Genomic DNA, 18,046 nt, shown 5'->3' with positions numbered 1-18,046 from the left:
TTCTATACTTTCTGACCAGGGAATATGTTTTTTATATCATTCTCAATTCAGTTCAGTTCAGTTCAGTCGCTCAGTCGTGTCCGACTCTTTGCGACCCCATGAATCACAGCACGCCAGGCCTCCCTGTCCATCACCAACTCCCGGAGCTCACTCAAACTTACGTCCATCGAGTCCGTGATGCCATCCAGCCATCTCATCCTCTGTCGTCCCCTTCTCCTCCTGCCCCCAATCCCTCCCAGCATCAGAGTCTTTTCCAATGAGTCAACTCTTTGCATGAGGTGGCCAAAGTACTGGAGTTTCAGCTTCAGCATCAGTCCTTCCAAATAACACCCAGGGCTGATCTCCTTCAGAATGAACTGGTTGGATGTCCTTGCAGTCCAAGGGACTCTCAAGAGTCTTCTCCAACACCACAGTTCAAAAGCATCAATTCTTTGGTGCTCAGCTTTCTTCATAGTCCAACTCTTACATCCATACATGACCACAGGAAAAACCATAGCCTTCACTAGACGGACTTTTGTTGGCAAAATAATGTCTCTGCTTTTGAATATGCTATTTAGGTTGGTCATAACTTTCCTTCCAAGGAGCAAGTGTCTTTTAATTTCATGGCTGCAGTCACCATCTGCAGTGATTTTGGAGCCCCCAAAAATAAAGTCTGACACTGTTTCCACTGTTTCCCCATCTATTTCCCATGAAGTGATGGGACCAGCTGCCACGATCTTCATTTTCTGAATGCTGGACCTCATGGATTGCATGGACTTGGTAGCTGGAGAAAGAATGAATGTTGGATGAATTACTGAACAAATTCTAGCATTTTATGTGGCTTATTAATTAGTGTTACTCAAAACTTATGTAACTTTCAAATGTGTGTAGAAGTATTCTTTCCTTTCCTTTTCTTTCTTGATAGAAGGAAAAGGAATTTGATTGTAAACATGTGGATATAGTCCTTGTCACTCAACTGGGATTCAGAAAAATAGTATATTAGCTAAATTCCCAACAGCTAATTATATATTTGATTCCAAAAGTCCATGCTCACATTTCTCCACGTTACTTGTGAATAACATACTCAATAAGTTAGTCATTCATGAATCAGCTCAGTTCAGTGCAGTCGCTCAGTCATGTCTGACTCTTTACAACCCCATGGACTGCAGCACACCAGGCTTCCCTGTCCGTCATCAACTCCTGGAGCCTACACAAACTCATGTCCATCGAGTTGGTGATGCCATCCAACCATCTCATCCTTTGTCATCCACTTCTCCTGCCCTCAATCTTTCCCAACATGAGGGTCTTTTCTATGTCAGCTCTTCCTATCAGTTTGCCAAAGTATTGGAGTTTCAGCTTTAGCATCAGTCCTTCCAATGTACATCCAGGACTGATTTCCTTTAGGATGGACTGGTTGGATCTCCTTGCAGTCCAAGGGACTCTCAAGAGTCTTCTTCAGCACCACAGTTCAAAAGCATCAGTTCTTCGGAGCTCAGCTTTCTTTATTCATTCACAAATAGGCCAATGTAATAAACAACATTTCTGTGTCCAGGGCTGGGGTAAGAGATTACATATAAAATATGAGGAAAATATTTCTTAGTGTTCAAAATCTCAAGCTTTGATTCAAAATGACATTAATTCAAATAACAGCTCTGCTATTAGATAGTTTAATGGACTTCATTGTGTAACTCCTTGTCAGCAAGCTTCAGTTTCCCCATATGTTAAACGGGAATAATATCTCACATGGTTGGGAGATAAATCAGTGGAGGTATAGCATGCATGAGGTCCCCTGAAAATAGAAAGGGCTCAGTAGTTTCTAGCTACCATAGATTAGTTCATTATTTAAGCTTGTACATCTGCTTATATAGTATTGAAGTCCTATATGGGAGATACAGCTTAAATTAAGACAAAACAAATTATTACAAGTAACAAAGTGACCAGTGGTGCTCCATAGGTTATAACAGAATGGCAGTGGTTAGAGAGGAGGAGTTTTTGAAGACTTCATGGAAATATTGAAACTCATGTTATTCTTTGAAGAACAAATTTGAATTGTACTAAGGGCACAGAACACCTTGTACCCTTTTAAATTATGTTCTGAATATCCAATATGTGGTGGCCCAAACAAAAAAAATGTAAAAAAGATTGCTAAAAAGTCAATACATGATTTAAAGACATTTTATAATTCTACCTTTTTACTAGATTAATGTTAACACAGGAATGTGCTTGAAACTATTTTTTCTCCCCTGCAGCAAGGTGCAGGATTAAGACTCACTCCTTCATTTTGTTGAGAAGAAAGATGGTAAAAAAAAAAACAAAATGAAACGTTTTCAGTGCATTCTACCCCCACCCCACATTTGGGGGACATCTAATATGAGTATTGATCAAAGTAAGTAGGAACCAAGAGGGTGTCTTCTCTGAATGATAATGCCTCCCAGTGGCCCCCCTACCACCACTGGCAAGAGTAGAGAGGGAATGGACAGCTACAGGCTCCTGCCAAGACCTGCCCCCTCCCCTTCCACCCCGCAACCTCCTAGCCTGGTTGCCACCCTCTAGACCATCTAATCTAGAGATTAGACCTGAGGACTAATCTAGAGATTAGACCTGAGGACTAATCTCCTGATTCTCTATTGGTGTGTCATTCACCAAGCTGAGGAATTCAAGTCAGCCCTAAACTCCTGTTAGATAATGTTCCACATCTCTTCATATCCCTCTTTCTAAACCCAGCAGCCACTCCTGCCCGAATCCTGGAATCACTCTACTGTTCCTTCTGGAATTTACAGGAGGATTTACATTTCTCAGCATAACCAGGATATCTGGATGCTCCCTTTACCAACTAGTCCACCTGAAATCTGTCCTGGGACAGGGCTTCCCTCGCAGCTATCTCCGTGGTGACAATTTTCATTCCCGCTTTCCTCTTAATGCTTTATTGCCCCATGTTCTTAAAGTTGTAACATTATCATACTCTGATTTTTTTCTCTAAACTCTTGCCTTTAATGGTCTGAGTTAGTTGTGTGGATTTAATATGATATATGAAGGTTAAATCAGTATCAAATTGCCAATATAATTAGAATTAATAAATCCTGATGCAACCAGTCCAATGGTTTATGCAGCACTTCTAAGTTAGATGGCCAAGAAGAATTTCCAACTCACCATGACTAATCTGAAATCGTCATTCTTGTTCTTCCTCAAACATCTGATTCTTCTATTCAATTCCCTTCACGATTTATACGAACAAATGGAATCATCATTTTTCCCTCTTTCTCTAATATCTTATGTTTACTACATCAGGAAATCCAGCAAGCTCTACTTTATAGAAATATATCTAGAGTTTGGCAATGTCTCCTTGCCTTTCTTGCTACCACCCTGCTTCACATCATCATTATCTGTTGCATAGATTAATGAGATTAACGCAGAGAAAATGAACTGGGTGAAATTATAGCATCCCAGACTTCATTCTTGACATGCGAGCTTTCCTTAACCTCAGGACCTTACATATTAGGTCCCTTGATAGCTTCCATCACTATCTTCTAACTGTAAGATTATCTGCATTGATTGAATCCTACTAGGTGCCATGAAATATTGTTGTATCCACTTTAGATATGGAGAAACTGAGGCTCAGAAACCTTAGCTAATACACAGGATGACTCAGGAAATAAATTAATTCATACTGGGTATAGCTGTGCTGACCACTATCTGAGCAGAGGAGAAATATTGTGTGAGAATCAGAGGAAGGCATAAATGGAATATGACAGGGGGAGCAACTGGAGCAGAAGCAAATGGAGTGAGTGAGGATATAGGGTGTTTGATTTACAGTCATCTGGAATTCCTCGATTACAACATCCACTCCTCTAGTCAATACGGAAACAAATAACTCTGTCCTGGTCATAGTGTGTAACAGCCTGCCATGCCAGTCTGCATTGTCGTTCCAGTTTGATGATGAGCTCAAGAAAAAAAAACTGATGGGCAAATGATATTGAGCAATACCCAAGGTCAGCCATCTAGTACAGGATGGGGCGGGACTGTGCATCCAGACGTCTCTAGCTTGGAATCCCACTTTCAATGTTTATTCTCTGCATGTCTTTATTCTTTCTACAGGATTTTCTACAGTAGCCCATTGCATCGCAATTATACATTCTATGTATCCTACTGACCCAGGGATCTGGCTCAGATGGTAAACAATTTGCCCAAAACACAGGAGACCCAGGTTTGATTCCTGGGTTTGGAAGATCTCCTGGAGAAGGAAATGGCTACCCACTTCAGTATTCTTGGCTGGGATACCATAGACAGAGGAGCCAGGCAGGCTAAGGCCATGGGGTCAGAAGAGTCAGAAATGACTGAGCATGTTTCCTATTGCCCTCTGAGGCTATTGAAGACTCAGTTCAGTTCAGTCATTCAGTCATGTCTGACTCTTTGCAACCCAATGGACTACAGCACACCAGGCCTCCCTGTCCATCACCAATTCCTGGACTTTCTCAAACTCAGGTCCATTGAGTCAGTGATGCCATCCAACCTCTCATCTTCTGTTGTCCCCTTCTCCTCCCACCTTCAATCTTTCCCAGCATCAGGGTCTTTTCCAATGAGTCAGTTCTGCACATCAGGTGGCCAAAGTATTGAAGTTTCAGCTTCAGCATCAGTCCTTCCAAACAGTATTTAGGGTTGATTTCCTTTTGGATTGACTGGTTTGATCTCCTTGCAGTCCAACGGACGCTCAAGAGTCATCTCCAATGCCACAGTTCAAAAGCATCAATTCTTCAGTGCTCACCTTTCTTTATAGTCCAAATATCGCATCTATACATGACTAATGGAAAAACCATAGCTTTGACTAGATGGAACTTTGTTGGCAAAGTAATGTCTCTACTTTTCAATATGCTATCTAGGTTGGTCATAGCTTTTCTTCCAAGGAGCAAGCATCTTTTAATTTCATAACTGCAGTCACCATCTGCAGTGATTTTGGAGCCCCTCAAAATAAAATCTGTCAGTTTCCACTATTTCCCCATCTATTTGCCATGAAGTGATGGGGCTGGATGTCATGATCTTAGTTTTCTGAATGTTGAATTTTAAGCCAGCTTTTTCACTCTCCTCTTTCACTTTCATCAGGAGGCTCTTTAGTTCCTCTTCACTTTGTGCCATAAGGGTGGTGTCATCTGCATATCTGAGGTTATTGATAATTTCTCCCAGCAATCTTGATTCTAGTTCATGCTTCATCCAGCCCAGCATTTCTCATGATGTACTCTGCACTTAAGAAAACAGGGTGACAATATACAGCCTGATATACTCCTTTCCCAGTTTGGAACCAGTCTGTTGTTCCTTGTTTGGTTCTTACTGTTGCTTCTTGACCTCTATACAGATTTCTCAGGAGGCAGGAAAGGTGGTCTGGTGGTCCCATCTCTTTAAGAATGTTCCACAGTTTGCTGTGATCCACACAGTCAAAGGCTTTGGCATAGTCAGTAAGGCAGAGGCAGATGTTTTTCTGGAACTCTCTTGCTTTTTCGATGATCCAATGGATGTTGGCAATTTGATCTCTGGTTTAAAAAAGGCAATTTCTCTGCCTTTTAAAATACAGCTTGAACATTTGGAAATTCATGGTTCACATATTGTTGAAGCCTGGCTTGGAGGATTTTGAGCATTACTTTGCCAGCATGTGAGATGAGTGCAATTGTGTGGTAGTTTGATCATTCTTTGGCATTGCCTTTCTTTGAGATTGGAATGAAAACTGACTTTTTCCAGTCCTATGGCCACTGCCGAGTTTTCCAAATTTGCTGGCATATTGAGTGCAGCACTCTCACAGTACCATCTTTTAGGATTTCAAATAGCTCAGCAGGAATTTCTACACCTCCACTAGCTTTGTTCATAGTGATGCTTCCTAAGGCCCACAACCATTTTGCCTTTTTGCATTTGTTTTTCTTGGGGATGATCTTGATCACTGCCTCCTGAATGGTCTAGTGGTTTTCATACTTTCTTCAATATAAGTCTGAATTTTGCAATAAGGAGCGTAGAATATGATATATTAAAACTTCTGTTGTCAGAAGATCAATTATATTCCCCTTGATACAATAGTAGTGAAATGAAGTAAATTGCAGTAACCTATTTTATTACATGAACATTCTGTATCAGTTTGTAAAGTCTGACTTGTGATGCCAACATATCTCATTTAGTAAAGATCCTGTAATTTTTCATGTTACCTCTATTTCTGAATTTAAATTTTATCATTTGCTAGGATAGAAGATCAGTTTGCATTATCTACAAAATCTTTTAAGCTAGAATAGTCTAGTTTCCTGTTGTTGTTGCTCTTTAGTCTCTGAGTCGTAACTGATTCTTGGCAACTCCATGGACTGTAGTCCTCCAGGTTTCTCTGTCCATGAGATTTCCCAGCAAGAATACTGGAGTGGGTTGCAATTTCCTTCTTCAGGGAATCTTCTCAGCCTGGGGATTGAGCCCGCATCTCCTGTGTGGCAGGTGGATTCTTTACCACTGAGCCACTTGGGAAGCCTATCACTTTAAAAATGCAGTTTTGTTATGAGGCCCAATGAGAGTCACAGACTTCTGATGTAAAATATTCAGCTCAGTTCAGTTCAGTTCCTCAGTCATGTCTGACTCTTTGCGACTGCATGGACTGCAGCATGCCAGGCTTCCCTATCACCAGTTCCCAGAGTTTGCTCAACCTCATGTCCATCGAGTCAGTGATGCCATCCAACAATCTCATCTTCTGTTGTCCCCTTCTCCTCCTGCCTTAGTCCTTCCCAGCATCAGGATCTTTTCTAGTGAGTCAGTTCTTCACATCAGGTGGCCAAAGTATTGGACCTTCAGTTTCAGCATCAGTCCCTCCAATGTATATTCAGGACTTATTTCCTGTAGGATGGACTGGTTGGATCTCCTTACAGACCAAGGGACTCTCAAGAGTCCTCTCCAACACTACAGTTCAAAAGCACCAATTCTTTGGCACTTGGCTTTCTTTATGGTCCAAGTCCATATCCATACACTGGACACTGTGATAGTTCTAACTCAGTTACTTAACACTTTTTTTTTTTAATTGCTATAGGACACTCATATAACGTACAAATAACCCCCACAGAGAACAGCACAGTCGTGACTGAGTTCGTTCTTGCCGGGATAACTGATGACCCACAGCTGCAGATCCCGCTCTTTCTGGTGTTCACGCTCATCTACCTCCTCACTCTGGTTGGGAACCTGGGGGTGATCACACTGATCCTGCTGGACTCTTGTCTCCACACTCCTATGTACGTCTTCCTCAGCCACCTCTCCCTGGTGGACTTTGCTTACTCCACAGCCGTCACTTCCAAAGTGATGGCTGGCTTCCTCACAGGAGACGAGGCCATTTCCTACAAAGCTTGTGCTGCTCAGTTTTTCTTCTTTGCAGTCTTTCTCATTACAGAAAGTTTTCTCTTGGCCTCAATGGCCTATGACCGTCATGCAGCAGTGTACAAGCCACTCCATTACACCAACATCATGACACCAAGAGTGTGTTCCTGGATGGTTGTAGGCGCCTATGTTCTTAGTGTTCTGGAGGCCTCTGTGCACACTTGGAACATATTCAGTCTCCCTTTCTGCAGATCCGGGTGATTGGTCACTTTTTCTGTGATGCTACTCCTGTCCTGGCTCTCTCATGCTCAGACAGCAGCAGAAGTGAGATGGTGTTTTTCATTTTGGCAGGATTCAATATCATCTCTTCTGTCCTAATCATCTTGATCTCTTACCTGTTTATCTTTGTCACCATTCTGAGGGTGCGCTCATCTGAAGGACATCAGAAGGCCTTTTCCACCTGTGCTTCCCACCTCACTGCTGTCTCCATCTTTTATGGGACAGGTTCCTTCATGTACCTACAGCCCAGCTCCCGCCACTCCATGAACACAGAGAAAATGGTGTCTGTGTTCTACGCCATAGTCATCCCCATGCTGAATCCCTTTAGACAATAGAACAGAGAGTCTAAGGAACAAAGAGGTCAAGAGGGCCTTAAAACAGGCTGCGGGGAAAGCAACGTCTTCTATAGCATTCATATCTTAATTATATAGATGCAACAATAAGGTGGTTTCATACAGGTCAGATCAAGTTATGGGAAGTATAGGCCAATATTATGCAAATTTTTGATGTACTTTCTCGAGTTTTTTACTAAGTCTATGACACAAATGGCTTAAAAATATGATATCTCAGGAATAATAGCTTAGGAACATCAACCTTGAACCTAGAAGTCTTAGTGCCTGGTTTCTTCTTAGCTGCATTTTGTTATTTCTCACGATCATCCCCAGTCTCACCTTATTCAATGCATATTTAAATACATGCCCAAAGAAACACCATTTGTGCAACCCAGTGTAACTCACACATCCTTGAGTGACAGAAAAATGAGTTCAAAGATGAATGGGATTACTTTATTTCCATAGTATAATTCAAAGCAGTGATTATGATATCTGATAATTCATTCTTAAATGTAAACTTGGTTTCAAATAGTCTGGGTGTAGGTTTCTTGCTTAATTTTTGTTTGTTTCTGTTCTTGTTTCAGTGATAATGAACATCATTATATGGTCATCTTTAATTAGCTCAATTTTTGTCTTTATCAACTCATTATGCAGAAGTTGCATCTTCATAAGAAAATTTTAAAATATCAGACCAGAGTAAGAGAAATGAGAATAATGGCATATTTTAATTCACTGAAAAAAATAGCACTTAATTTTAAAGTAAGGCTTCAGTCTATCTTCAGATGATCAACCTTGTACTCCGTTAATGCTCCCTCCTTCATGTAGGCATCCAGGCCACCAAATTATAGACAGGCATTTGGGCTCAAATTAGAGGTTGACCTTGTTGGTCCTTGCCAATCTCCAAGAATAACCTATCTTGGCTTTTAAATTTTGGCATATTAAGGCACTATGAATCATTCGGAGTTATGATAACAATTATAAAGATAGCTTTTAAGGCAAGTTGAAGACTTAACATCATGCATGACAAGTTTAATTTATTCCATGGTCACATGGATGGCTCATCATACAGAAATCCATGTGGGACAGCACATTAATAAAAGAAAAGTGTAAAAATCACATAGTAGCCTATATGGGGAAAGAGTCTAAAAAAAGAGTGGGTATTTGTATAATTGATTCACTTTGCTGTATACCTGAAACTCACACAACATTGTATATCAACTACACTCCAATAAAAATTTTTTTAATGAAAAAAAATTTTTTAATTGCATCACATGATAATCTCAGTAGATGCAAGCCAAGAATTTGACAAAATCTATTGTCCATTCATGATTAAAAAAAAAAATCTCATCCAAGTGGATAGAGAGGGAACAAATCTCAACATGATAAAGCCATTTGATAGCAAAACCACAGCCAACACAATACACAATGGTGAAAATCTGAAAGCTTTCCAGTTTGATTTGACAAGAATGCCCCCTCACCACTTCCATTTAATATAGTTTTGGGAGTCCTAGCAACAGAAATCAGACAAGAAACAAAATTACAAGTTATTCAAATTGGAGGGAAGAGTAAAACTGTCACTTTTGAAGATAATATATGATATTTTATATTGTGTAAAAGTCCTTCTTCCAAAAAAAACCAAAAAACTATTACAACTATTAAGTGGATACAAGATTAATATCCAGAAATCTGCTAGATATATGTACACTAGTAATGAAATATCAGAAAGAGAAAATAAATAGTCCAATTTAAAGTCACATCAAAAAACCTACAATATCTAGAAATAAATTCTATCAAGGACGTGAAAGACTTGTACTCTGAAAACTATTAAACACCAGTGAAGGAAACTGAAAATGATGTAAAGAAATGGAAAGAGTGTAGCCCATGCTCTTGAGTTGGAAGAATTAAGGCTATTAAAATTGCCATGGTATCCAAAGAAATATACAGTTAATGCAATCTCTGTCAAAGTGCCCATGACCTTTTTACAGAACTAGGACAGATAACCCTAAAGTTTATATGGATCCACAAAAGACCCATAATTGGCAAAGCAATTTTTGAGAAAAGAACAAAGCTGGAGGTATCACGCTCCCAGACTTCAGATTGTACTGTAAGGGTACAGTAATCAAAGTAGCAGATATTGGCACAAAAATGGACACACAAATCAATGGCCTAGAACAGAGAACTCAAAACAAACCCACACAGTTATGGTCAATTAATCAGTTACAAAGAGAGTAAGAATATACAGTGAAAAAAGGACAATCTTTTCAGAAAGTGGTGGTAGAAAAATTGGACATTTATAAAACAATAAGATTAAAACAGTCTCTCATACCACATACAAAAATAAACTCAAAGAAAGTTAAACATAAGACCTGAAATTATAAATTTCTAGAAGAGAAATAAGTGAAAAAGTCTTTAACATAAGTTGTAGCAATATTTTCTAGGTTCAGTCTTCCAAGGGAAAATAAATAAAAGCAAAAATAAACAAATGAAGTATAATTAAACTTACAAGCTTTTGGAGGTGGGAGGGAAGTTCAGGATGAGGAACATGTGTATACCCGTGGTGGATTTATGTTGATGTATGGCAAAACCAATACAATATTGTAAAGTAACTAGCCTCCAATTAAAATAAATAAATTTTTTTAAAAAACACCCACAGACTGGGAGAAAAATTTTGCAAGCAATGTGACCAACAAGAGATTAATTCTCAAAATATAGAAAAAGCTTATGTAACTCAACAACAACAACAACAAACTCATAAACAAACCAATTTTAAAAATAGTCAGAAGACCTAAACAGACATTTCTCCAAAGAAGACTTACAGGTGGTCAGCAGGCACATGAAAAGATGGTCAACATCATTAACTAACAGAAAAATGCAAATCAAAGCTACAATGAGATATCATCTCACACCCACCCAAATGGCTATCATCAAAAAGTCTACAAATAAAAAAGGTAGAGGATGTGGAGAAAAGGGAACCCTCCTACACCATTGCTAAAAATGTGAATTTTTGCAGTGATTATGCAAAACAGAATGGAAGTTACTTAGGGAACTGAAAATAGATCTAGCATATGATTCAGCAATTGCATTCCTGGGCACTTATCCAGTAAAGACAAAAGCTCTAGATCAGAAAGATACATCCGCTCCAATGTTCCTGGTAGCACTGTTTACAATAACCAAGACCTGGAAGCCATCTAAGTGCTCATTGACATACAAATGGATAAAGAAGATATATATCTACATGGAATATTAATCAGCAACAAAAGAATGAAATAATCCTATCTGCAGTGACAAAGATGGCTCTAGAGATTATCACACTCAGTGAAGCAAGTCAGAGAAAGACAGATGCTGTAGGAGATCACTTATACGTGGGATCTGAAGAAGAGTAAAAGTGAACCTATTTACAAAGTAGAAACAGACTCACAGACATAGAGACAAGATTACGATTACCGAAGAAGAGGGGGAGGGAGAAACGAGAGTATGAGACTGATAGATACACACTACCACTTATAAAACAGATAAATAACAAGGATTTATTGCATAGAGTAGGCAACAGTATTCAGTATCTTGTAATAAACTATAATGGAAAAGAATTGCAAAAAAAGAATATAAAGTGTATGCATATATAAGTGTATATATACAACCACCAAATCATTTGATTATATATACCTGAAACTAACCCAATTTTGTCAATCGAACATACTAATTAAAAAGAACATTTTTCTTTTGATCCATAAAAAAGAAATTGTGTATCTTTTAATTTATCAATAAAGCTCTAGGCCACAACTTCTTTGTACACACAAATTAAAATTTTTGTTAAAACATTGCTTTGATTCCCAAATATCACTTAAAAATTGTAAATATAAAACAGATTGTATCAAAAAGCACACTTATATTATGTTTAAATAAGAGTATATTGGTGTTTTTAATTAATATTTATTCAAAATATTGAGAGTCTAGCAATTCAAAATAAATAGCTTTCAAGTTAAAAAATGTTTTCCACAACAAAGGAAACCATCAAAAAAATGCAGACAGTGCATGGAGCTGGAGAAAATGCGAGCCAGTGAGGCAGCCAACAAGGAATTAACATCCAAAATATGCCAGGAGCCCATACTACCTACTATCAGAACAGCAAACAACTGAATCAAAGGGGCAGAAGACCTGAGCAGACATTTTCCCAAAGACAGACAGATGGCTAGCAGGCGCGTAGGGAGACGCTCAGCATTGCTAACCGTTGCTGTTGCTCATTCAGTCGTGTCTGACTCTTTGTGACCCCAGGGACTGCAGCGCGCCAGGCTTCCTTGTCCATCACTGTCTCTTGGAGTTCACTCAGACTCATGTCCATTGAGTCGGCAATGCCATCCAACCATCTCATCTCTGTTGCCCTCTTCTCCTCCTGCCCTCAATCTTTCCCAGTATCTCAGTCTTTGCAAATGAATCGGCTCTTCATATAAGGTGGCCAAAGTACATCTGGGAGCTTTTTGAATGTTTTTTCATTTTAAAAAATAGTATTAATAGTATTTAATATTAATATCATTTTAATATTAATATTAAATAGCAATAAATATTTATATTTAAAAAATAAAACATTTTTATTTTTCAGACTTTTTTCTTCCTAATTTATAAAATTATAGTCTGTAATTTGTTAAAAGAAATACATATACCCTTTAGCAACACAGCTAAAACTGAACTCTTGTTTAGCAAGCGGCTTACTCAGCATTTTTTTGTTAGCTGGTGAGCATTAGTCCATATTTTTGAAATTATATTTATTTATTTTTAATTAATGATTGTTATACAATATTGGTTTGATTTCTGCCATCCATCAACATGAATTAGCCATATGTGTACATAATGGCCTTTCCCTGTTAAACCTCCCTCCCACCTCCCACCATTTCCACCCCTCTAGGTTATTACAGAGCCCTGGTTTGAGTTCTCTGAGTCATACAGCAAGTTTCCATTGGCTATCTGTTTTACATATGTTAGTAAATGTTAGTGAATCCAAGGGGTCGCAAAGATTCTGACATGACTGAGCAACTTTGCACAGAATATCACTGTATAAATAGCTTCCACTCTGGGCTTCCCTGGTGGCTCACCCAGTAAATAATCCACCTGCAATGCAGGAGACATGGGTTTGATCCCTGGGTCGGGACGATCCCCTGGAGGAGGGCATGGCAACCCACTCTAGTATTCTGGCCTGGAAAATCCCAAGGACAGAGGAACCTGGCGGGCTACAGTCCATGGGGTTGCAAAGAGTCAGACATGACTGAGCCACTAAGCACAGCACGGTGAGCACTGAGTTTTAAGCCAGCATTTTCACTCTCCTCTTTCACCCTCAAGGGGCTCTTTAGGTCCTCTTCACTCTATGCCGTTAGAATATCGTCTGCATACCCAAGGTTGCTGAAATTTCCCCTGACTCTAGTTCATGATTCATCCAGCCCAGGATTTTGCATGATGTCCTCTGAATATAAGTTAAATACACAGGGAAGCAATATACAGCCTTGTTCTTTTCAGTCACTAAGTCGTGTCCAACCCTTTGTGACCCATGGACTGCAATGCACCAGGCTTCCCTGCCCTTCACCATTTCCCAAAGTTTGCTCAAACTCATTTCCATTGAGTCAATGATGGCATCACGCCCTCACATCCTCGGTCACCCTCTTCTCCTGCCATCAATCTTTCCCAGCATTAACGTCTTTTCCAGTGAGTCAGCTCTTTGCATCAGGTGACCAAAGTATTGGAGCTTCAGACTTGATGTACTCCTTTCCCAATTTTGAACCAGTCCATTGTTCCATGTCTGGTTCTAACTTTTGCTTCTTGACCTGCATAACAGGTTTCTCAGGAGGCAAGTAAGGCTGTCTGGTATTCTCATCTCTTTAAAAATTTTCCAGTTTGTTGTGATCCACTTCCCTGGTGGCTCAGATGGTCAAGAATTCTCCTGGCAATTCAGGAGAACTGGGTTTGATCCCTGAGCTGGGAAGATTCCCTAGAGGAGGGAATGGCTACCCACTGCAGTATTGTTGCCTAGAGAATTCCATGGACAGAGGAGCCTGGCAGGTTAAAGTGAGCTTGGCAGACTACAGTCCATGGGGTCACACCGAGTCAGACATGACTGAGTGATTATTACTTTCACACAGTGAAAGGCTTTAGCATAGTCAATGGGAAGAAGTAGATGTTTTTCTGAAATTCTCTTGCTTTTTCTATAACTCAGCAAATGTTGGCAACTTGATCTCTGGTCCCTCTGCCTTTTCTAAATCTAGTTTGTAAACCTGGAAGTTCTTGGTTCATGTACTGTTGAAGCTTAACTTGAACGATTTTGAGCATTACCTTGTTAGCATATGAAATGAGTGCGATAGCAGGGTAGTCGGAACATTTTTTGGCATGGCCTGTCTTTTGTATTAGCATGAAAACTGACCTTTTCCAGTCCTGTGGCCATTGTTGAGTTTCCCAAATTTGCTGGCATATTGAGTGCAGCACTTTCACAGCATCATCTTCTAGGACTTGAAATAGCTCAGCTAGAATCTATCACCTCCACTAACTTTGTTCATAGTAATGCTTCCTAAGGCTCATTTGACTTCCCACTCTAGGATGTCTTTCTCTAGGTGAGAGATCACACCATCAGGGTTACACAGGTCTTTAATACCTTTTTTTAAAATAGTTCACCTGTGTATTCTTGCCACTTCTTAATCTCTTCTGCTTCTGTTAGGTCCTTACTGTTTTTATCTTCTATCTTGCCCATCCTTGCCTGAAATATTCCCTTGATATCTCCATTTTTCTTGAAGAGAGCTCTAGCCTTTCCTATTGTATTGTTTTCCTTCATTTTTTTTGCATTGTTCACTTAGGAAAACTTTCTTATCTCTCCTTGCAGTTCCCTGGAACTCTGCATTCAGATGACTATGTCTTCCCCTTTCTCTCTTGCCTTTCACTTTCTTCTCAGCTATTTGTAAAGCCTTCTCAGACAACCACTTTGCCTTCTTGCATTTTTCTTTGGGATGGTTTTGATCATCACCTCTGTCCATAGTTTTTCAGGCCTTCTAAAGGTCAGTTTTCATTCCAATTCCAAAGAAAGTCAATGCCAAAGAATGCTCAAACTACCGCACAGTTGCACTCATCTCACACGCTAGTAATGGAATGCTCAAAATTCCCCAAGCCAGGCTTCAGCAATACGTGAACCGTGAACTCCCTGATGTTCAAGCTGGTTTTAGAAAAGGCAGAGGAACCAGAGATCAAATTGCCAACATCTGCTGGATCATGGAAAAAGCAAGAGAGTTCCAGAAAACACATCTAGTTCTGCTTTATTGACGATGCCAAAGGCTTTGACTGTGTGGATCACAATAAACTGTGGAAAATTCTGAAAGAGATGGGAATACCAGAGCACCTGACCTGCCTCTTGAGAAATCTGTATGCGGGTCAGGAAGCAACAGTTAGAACTGGACATGGAACAACAGACTGGTTCCAAATAAGAAAAAGAGTACATCAAGGCTGTATATTGTCACCTGGCTTATTTAACTTATATGCAGAGTACATCGTGAGAAACACTAGACTGGAAGAAATACAAGGTGGAATCAAGATTGCCAGGAGAAATATCAATAACCTCAGATATGCAGATGACACCACCCTTATGGCAGAAAGTGAAGGGGAACTCAAAAGCCTCTTGATGAAAGTCAAAGAGGAGAGTGAAAAAGCTGGCTTAAAACTCAACATTCAGAAAATGAAGATCATAGCATCCGGTCCCATCATTTCATGGGAAATAGATGGGGAAACAGTAGAAATAGTGTTAGACTTTATTTTGGGCTCCAGAATCACTGCAGATGGTGACTGCAGCCATGAAATTAAAAGACACTTACTCCTTGGAAGAAAAGTTATGACCAACCTAGATAGTATATTCAAAAGCAGAGACATTACTTTGCTGACTAAGGTCCATCTAGTCAAGGCTATTGTTTTTTATGTGGTCATGTATGGATGTGAGAGTTGGGCTGTGAAGAAGGCTGAGCGCCGAAGAATTGATGCTTTTGGACTGTGATGTTGGAGAAGACTCTTGAGAGTCCCTTGGACTGCAAGGAGATCCAACCAGTCCATTCTGAAGGAGATCAACCCTGGGGTTTCTTTGGAAGGAATGATGCTAAAGCTGAAACTCCAGTACTTTGGCCACCTCATGCAAAGAGCTGACTCACTGGAAAAGACTCTGATGCTGGGAGGGATTGGGGGCAGGAGGAGAAGGGGATGACAGAGGATGGCATGGATGGCATCACAGACTCAATGGACGTGGGTCTGAGTGAACTCCGGGAGATGGTGATGGACATGGAGGCTTGGCGTGCTGCGATTCATGGGGTTGCAAGGAGTCGGAAACAACTGAGTGACTGAACTGAACTGAACTGAACTGATCTACCAGATATAAACCCTTGAATCCATTTGTCACCTCCACTGTATAATCATAAGGGACCTGATCTGTCTGATCTGGATGGCCTTGTGGTTTTTAGTACTTTCTTCAGTTTGAGTCTGAATGTTGGAGGAGCTCATGATCTGCCACAGCCGATGCCAGGTCTTGCTTTTGCTGACTGCGTGGAGTTTCTCCATCTTCTGCTGCACAGGATATAATCAGTCTGAGTTTGGTATTGACCATCTGGTTATGTCCATGTGTAGAGTAGTCTCTTGTGTTGTTGGGAGAGGTGTTTGCTATGACCAATGCGTTCTTTTGACAAAACTCATTAGCCTTTACCCTGCTTCATTTTGTACTCCAAGACCAAACTTACCTGTTACTTCAGGTGTCTCTTGACTTCCTACTTTTGCTTTTCAATCCCTCATGATGAAAAGGACACATATATAGCTGTTTTTAATAGTTCTAGAAGGTCTTGTAAGTATTCATAGAACTGTTCACCTTCAGCTTCTTTAGCATAGTGGTTGGGGCATAGACTTGGATTGTTGTGATAGTCAATGGTTTGCCTTGGAAACAAAGTGCGATAATTCTGTCATTTTTGAGGTTTCCCCCAAGTACTGCATTTCAGACTGGTTTTGTTTTGTTTTGTTACTATGAGGGCTGCTCCATTTCTTAAGGCATTCTTACCTACAGTAGCAGATATAATGGTCATCTGAATTAATACTTTGGTCACATGATGTGAAGAACCGACACATTGGAAAAGACCCTGGTGCTGGGAAAGAGTGAGGGCAAGAGAAGAAGGGGGCAACAGAGGAAGAGACGGTTGGATGGCATCACTGACTCAGTGGACACGAGTTTGAGTGAACTTGGGGAGACAGGGAAGCCTGGGCTGCTGCAGTCCATGGGGTCGCAAAGAGCTGGGCACGGCTGAGCAACTGAACAACAACAAAGTGAAGAACTAATTTCACTTTGCTTTTTTAATTACAGAGTTCTTACCCCATCCCTCAATATTTATGTCAAATTGCAGCCCCAGAGATCATGCGGTGGGTGATTTTGTGCATCATCAAGATTTCCTGCAAATCGTATAAATACATTCATGGTCTCCCTCAGCAAGCAGAGCTGGATCCCCGCAGACACTTCAATCACATGTCCCCTGGTTAGGTGAGATAATAAGGTTTGTAGCCGTCATGGGGGTTTGCCCCCTGAGAGTTCCGTGACTACATAACTCCCTTCTGGTTTCCACATGACCTCAATTGTTATCATAGCAGAGAGTGCAGTCGAAGAGTCAGAGTTACTTTGACCATTTATTTTTCTTTTCATCTCTTAACCATCTAGTAGCAACAATGACCTGCCCCCAAAGTGTGATATTGCTAAGAACATTCAACAATGTCCAGGGAAAACAGCCCGAAATAACTGTGATGACGACTGTGATTGTGACGGTCACCCTTTACCAAGTATGAGGTACTTTTGGACTTCATTTTCTTATCATAGCAAGAGTCTTAAGTGAGGGTGTAACTTTCTATTATTTCCATCTTATAGATGAAGATATCAAAGTTCAAAGAGTTCTTACCTAAGAAGAGTGATCAGGAGATCAGAGAGTAGAATTTCAGTAAGCTGATTCCAATAGCATTTTTTCCCTTCAGTTTCTTCCTATTTCTAGGGAATTTTACGAATTCTGGCCAAACACTGAAGAACAACATCACAGTAGGGTGTTTACTTTTTTTTTCATTGATTCAATCTCTGATTTAAGATCCACTCACATATGAAGGTG

The 18,046-nt window shown here is 40.1% G+C and overlaps 1 pseudogene; it reads left to right on the top strand.

Annotated features, from left to right (window-relative positions):
- Nucleotides 1-2,349: 2,349 nt before the first annotated feature.
- On the top strand, nt 2,350-17,849 carry LOC114118576 (olfactory receptor 5B12-like; annotated as a pseudogene).
- Nucleotides 17,850-18,046: the final 197 nt, after the last annotated feature.

This window comes from Ovis aries, chromosome 15 (assembly GCF_016772045.2).
Source record: "Ovis aries strain OAR_USU_Benz2616 breed Rambouillet chromosome 15, ARS-UI_Ramb_v3.0, whole genome shotgun sequence".
Classification (NCBI taxonomy): domain Eukaryota; kingdom Metazoa; phylum Chordata; class Mammalia; order Artiodactyla; family Bovidae; genus Ovis; species Ovis aries.
Note: the sequence above shows the minus strand (reverse complement) of the source record. Positions and strands in the feature narration are given on the sequence as shown.